Source organism: Lolium rigidum, chromosome 6 (assembly GCF_022539505.1).
Source record: "Lolium rigidum isolate FL_2022 chromosome 6, APGP_CSIRO_Lrig_0.1, whole genome shotgun sequence".
NCBI classification, from domain to species: Eukaryota; Viridiplantae; Streptophyta; class Magnoliopsida; order Poales; family Poaceae; genus Lolium; species Lolium rigidum.
This window is the reverse complement of record NC_061513.1, coordinates 1442493-1449089: the sequence shown is the minus strand read 5'-3', so window position 1 is coordinate 1449089 and position 6597 is coordinate 1442493.

Genomic DNA, 6597 nt, shown 5'->3' with positions numbered 1-6597 from the left:
AACTTAAATCACTAGTTAGGAAGCAGGTGCCGTGAACGAACCATATGAGCGCGGTTGAGATCTAACGGAGAGGAAGATATATCAATCCATGGTAAGTCAATGGGAGATTTCAAGGCATGCTGAAGGTGTTAGGCGGCTTTGAAGTTCGACATGTGCGACAAGATTCAGATGAGATTGCACATCGTCTAGCGAACAATGGTTGTGAATATAAGCTTTGTAAGATTTGACTAGGTACCCTCCGGTGTATGTTTTAAAGCTTACGGCCTCTAAGGGTAAATGAATTTGCAGTGTTCGATCCCAACAAAAATCAAGAGTAAGGGAACGTCGATTTAGTTCTACATCTAAGCCGTTATGATATCCAAATTGTTTTTTCTATGTGAACGATGGATGCGGTTTTTTTTGGGATTTGCTAGTTCTTAGCTAGCTGAGAATTAATTTCATGCTTAATTAAGTTTTACACCATTTAATTTGCATTGTGGTTCGTGTTAGTTATGAGTTGCAACATAACTTGCAATTAAAATTTAACAATATTATCTGACTGAGAACGGAATTAGTTCTCGGTCAAGTGAAAAATAGTCACACTCTTATCTTTTTACATAATAATAAATGCATTGGAGCTCGCATGGCCTAAATTCATTAGTTGCCCAAACTAAATCCTTTAATTTTACGATATCTACAGGCTGGTGAAGATATATAGCAGTACTACCAAAAATATTGCTAGTAAAGGAGGAATTGAATAACGAAGAGTAAATGTGATAGCCAGGAATATATATGGTCGTAATCATGGGCTGCGTTGCATGGCCGTAGCAAACTCCCTAATTTGTTCCGGCACGTCCACCATAAAAGGACAAGATCGAGCCACCACACCGTCTCCCACAACAGAGCATGTCGTGTCGGGGTCCCATCTCCCTCACGAGCTCCACCAAAAAATCCTCCACTACCGCCGCGCACTCGCATACCACTCAACACAACAACAATGGCGGTTCCCACGCGCGGCCACCGCCGGCTCCTCGCCGCCGCGCTGGCCCTGCTCCTCCTCGCATCATCCGGCGTGGCGCGTGTGGGGCCGAACAGTCCGATCAAGACGGTGGTCGTCGTCGTGATGGAGAACCGGTCCTTCGACCACATGCTGGGGTGGATGAAGCGGCTGAACCCGGCGATCGACAGAACGGTCCGATCAATAAAGAAATTGTGTTGTATTCATCCACACAAATGTAACAAATTCATGCATCTTAATAATCATAAAAATATTTCATCCACCACTCCAATATTGGAGTTCATGAGTTGGCGAGAGATAAAATCCAAGAACACGAGAGACAAATCAATGAAGAGGTGAGAAAAATCCAAGAAATACAAATCCATACTAAACAAAACATATGGATCTAGATCACCACAAGACTCAAAACAATGGAAGTCTTCGCAACAGGGCCACACCGCACCCATCTTCGCCATCATGCCACTGCATACCAAATTAACGGAACTACATAATGTAGCGTGTCTAGACACATGTATTTTCCAATAATAAACCTAAAATAGAAGGGGCCGAGTATTACTCAAACATAGAATTCTTGACCTAACCACATCTTTCTTTTAAGTGCGACCAGAATTATTGGAAGGAGGCTCGTTTAGAGAATTGCATTCATATTCTTCTAAATCTAAGCTAGATAAAGGTTTCGATTTGTTACATTTCGGATTTGTACTCTTGGATATAGTAGGGGGGACATCTCTATAAGGTAGACACTATGAGATTATTTTGTTGATCCCATGGTCGACGAAGCTGATGTTGATGTGGCCACATTATATTTTAATACATTACGAGTAAAATGCAATTCAGACATTTAGTACACATATTCACCTTCGATCCAACTAGTTTGTGGACATGTATCATGTTCAATTTAACTCTAGTTTCCCACCCATTTAAACTAAACTTTTTTACTTAGTGTTCGTTGATTTGATTTTCAGTAAATGTATGTCATCTTTTGTTATATGAAATTAGATATATTATCTTAAATATTTTTTTAGGTAAACTACAAAAATTAGCAACATGATAATGTTTGTTGATATTAAGTTACATGTAGTATGCATCATCACAAAGGAAATGCTCCATTACAATAATTTATTTCTAAATATTAGAAAAATTATAAGTATCATGTTACTCTAGAAAGTAAGTTGTGTCTGCTATCAGAGTAAAGTTCATGTATACATATACCTACAAAAGTTGGTAGAGTGTCTTGAGTAACCAATTTTACATGTAATTTTCAAGAGTTTTCTAGAGTATAAGAAGAGCAAGTAACCTTGACACTGTAGAAACAACGCGACATGCCACGGAACAATCAGGATGTGATGATGAGAGGAGACACAAGTTGTTAGCTTGTCCTATCAAGTGCTAATCAAAGATCTGTGATGGTGTTGTGATGATGCTTAATGTGGTGTTGGTGATGGTGAAGTTGTGGTATTGGCTGTGGTGGTAGTATTGGATAGATGGGGTTTTCGGGGTTTCGAGTTCTAGTTTTATTTAGGTAATCTCCTATTTTTCTTTATTTCTCCTTAATCCATATTCTAAATGACTTTATAATAGTTTCAAAATTGTTAGAAAGTTTTATTCTGAGCATTTTGGTGCAAACTTTATACTTTCAGATTTTTATTTATTTAGTTATGAATATTTGAATGTGGCCTTCTTATTTTTAAAATTCAAACTTCTAAATCAGAATTCTGTTATGCATTTATTATATGAATATGACTGAGTTCAAATTTGAGAATGTTTAATCTATTTTGAGATAGTTATTTATGAACATTTGAATTAAAGACTTAAATTTTTATTCAAATAATTTGAATTCAAATCTAGCCAAAGTCTAACCTTGTTGACGTCAGAAACCCCCTGGCGGGCAGAGACGGTCAACACGGTAGAGCCGGGAACAACTAGGGCTGCGGCTGGCCCTGCCTCCTCGAGCGACGGCCCGCAAAGCCTCCTCGGTCGCACGTCCGATGCTTATCACAAGGGCGTGCCACCTGACCTATACCTCGGTCGGAAGGTGTGGATGATGCCTCGCTTAGTTTCCTGCATGGCATACACGTAAACATTAAATACGAGCCTCGATCGGCTCTCGAGTTATCTCGTGAATCGGCTCAAAGAGCCGATCCACCCATGATCCGGACGAGGTGCCCGAATATATGGTGGTCCTGCTTGATCAAGATAAAGCTAATTAGATCTACGACGATTTAGGGTTTTCACCGCATAATCGGATCATCCTACTCACGATTGGGCCTCGCGCTCTCGCACGGTGACCGTAAGCCGATCCTAGACAGGCCTAAAAACCAACACGAGGTTGATCCCCGGAACATCCTTTCTAGGGCTAGCAAACGCCACCCTACACGCCGCTGGATCCTCCAACCCTTTGTAAGGCCTAACTATTGCGGATGTTAAACTAATCCTTGATGAACAAGGAGCAACCGTAACGGATCAGATCTACTAAACTATGATCAAGCGGGTGCCGCCCCTACACCCAAGATAGGTGTAAGGGCGGCTAGATGTGCAAGGGTCGCATAACGAAAGCATGTAATTCGAAGAACAATGCTAACCCTAACACATCTAAGATAACTAAGTTGCTCGCCATCAAAAAGGCTTCGATACGAGCAACGCATGAACAACGTGGGCAGGCTTGTCTTGCCTAGATCGCAAGATGCGATCTAGGCAGCATGGTGCTTACCGGAGAAACCCTCGAGACGAAGGAGTTGGCGATGCGCCGAGATTTGTTTGTGGTTGAACGTTGGTTGTTGTTTATTCCATAAACCCTAGATACATATTTATAGTCCAGGGGACTTTCTAATGCGGGCGTGCACCAAACCGTGCACGAGTAAGATTCTAACTTCTAAACTAAGATGCGATCTAATATGTTACAGATACATGGGCAAACAAGCCCAACTTGGTATAAAAGGCCGATTCACGTATTCCTTCTATATATATTCTTCAAGTCAATCTCGATCGCGGCCCACCTCTGACTCGGTCAAAATCTGGTGATAACACATGCCCCCTGGTTTTGGAAATGACATTTCCAAAATCATTATGCTCTTCTTTCGTCGGGTCATGTCGTGGCAGAGCGAACCGCCGCAGAATCTTCCATCATTACGCCTCGCCTCCTGGGCTTCTCTGTATGAATTGACAATTTCAGCATCACACCTCGAGAACCGTCATGGCATTAAATCTCCACTACACTCTCTTTATTTATCTGTGTCAAACGGTTCACCACTCCATCCCCTTGCTCTTCTCTGTTCACCAAACCAAAAAACCCTCCTCCCCTGCAGCCATGTCTTCCTCTTCCTCCTCCGCTTCAGGCCTCTCTCTCCAACCGTCGCCGAAGAACAAGGAAGAGGACGATCCCCGCTCCGGGGCGAACTCCATCACCTCTGACAAGGAGAAGAAAGGAGGAGAAGCGGAGAGGACCAAGGCCTCCCCCTCCGCCAAGCTTCCGCCGAAGAAGCGCTCCCGCATGTGGGCGGACAGCGAGGACAACGATGACGACGAGGAAGAAGAAGATGAGTGTGGTGACCCGACATACCACTGCATGGTGTAGTATGCAAGTCTGATATAACACCAATGAAACACCGTTCCACTAGTATTATATCGCTCAGAGTGGTACAACGGAAACATATGCGGGTCCAAGGTATGTCTATAGAATTACAACACCGACTCTATTACATAAGATCAGACACGACCTTCTACATTACAATGAGGTAAAGCTGCGAGATAACTCCAGAAGAACGACTCGTAATCTAAATCTAACACGAACTCTACTTGTAGAGTATTTAACTAGCTACAGAGGCTATGAATAGATTCTAGCTAAATAGGAGCTAGGTTTAGGAAACTAGTTCCTTTCTATTGCTAAGCTAAGTTTATACTAGTTGAATGTGGTGTTTGACTCTTCTGACAGGTTCCTGTCCCTTGAAGTAGTTGCTGACTCCTCGGTCTTCGAGTTGCACTGTAGATCCTCCTTCGATGCCTCCATATCTAAGCAGGGGATTTAAGAGTGGGATGAGTACGAGCGTACTCAACAAGTTCATTATAGGAAAGAGGTGTTTAATGCACTAGCTACGGCATTAGACCGGAAAGTCTAATACCAATGCGAGTTTTCATAACCATTTCTTCAAAAGGGTTGCTTTTATTCGGAAGAACTATGTCCGTCGGCCTTCACCGGTTTACTAGAACTTCATGGAGCTCCTTTCCGGCCGCGTTCGCAGTTCCATATCCCGGAACGAGGAGTGACGAGTCACGGTTCTTTACACTCGCGAGAGGTGTGTTGCTTTACCCATAAGAGATCTTAACCTTGGTGCCAACCGGGGGCGACCCGTCCACACTTCCTTTGGTGTGCGGCCCGGTATAAGGTCTAGCCAATCATGTTCCTCCGCTACCTCGAACACCCACCCTTTTGTAAGATTTTCCTCCCCTATATCCATGATGAGACCGTTCCGGGCATTCATATGCCTTCCCCTATCATCATGGATAGACCGTTCCGGACACCTTACAATCCCTCATAGACCGCAATACCGTGGGGACTTAAGGCTTCCCCAGCCAACCGCTTGCACTTCAAACGACAAGTGTCTACGGACTATGCCGTGGGGACTTAAGGCTTCCCCAGCCTACCGCTTGCCGCCGACAGATACAAGTGTCTACGGTAAAGCGCATCCGTTGATGAACGAGAGGTGGAAACACTTTTGACTATTCCGTCCCACTCGGATCTTATGGTTAACACGGGTATTACGGCACAAGAATCACTGGCGACATTTGTTGTTTAATCCTAGATGGATATAAACCCGTGCAATGGAACCTCCACCATATCAACACAATCCATGGTTCCATTGCCCACCACATAGTCATATTCATAGTTATGAAAGTAGTGGTTTTGATTTTTGTGCAATAGTGATAACCATAATACTTTGCAAGTAATTTGATAAAAATACTTCAAATGACATGAGCAAGTGATGAACTTGCCTTTCTTGGCTGCAAGATTATGCAGACAAGGTCTTCGGTGCGTAATAACTCCAAATTCTGAAATAGCATCATCGTCCGGTAAGGACGATGTTTAAAAGATTGGCAAGGATGCAATAATGTATAAAAATGAGATGCATTCGCTCTAAGCGTGACCTAACCCCGATGATTTAGGATCAGTGAGTTGTAATGGTTAGTTCAGGGTGTGTTGCACTTTTTAGAGTGATTCACAAACAAGGTTCTGATTCAGGATTGTTTGTTTTAGAATCATAAACAGGTGGTAAATGCATAGTAACAATTATACACATCAAGGAATAGTGGTTGTATAATAAGTAAATAGCAGTTGTCAATTTTAAGTCCTAAAGTGCATGGTGGATGATTATTTATTATATATTTCAAAAGAATAACTTTTGAAGAACATGTTCTTTAATAAAGAACAAGTATGATAATTAGGTTTGTGGGTTCTATGGTTTTCTATGGTTCCAAGTATCTTCTGGGTTAAGGATTAGATGGATCCTAACAAGGTTGGAAGTACATCCTGGGCATTTCACTAAACATGGTTGCTATCATGGTTGGTATACCTTGCTGGTGATAGCTGGCTAGGGTTTATGGAT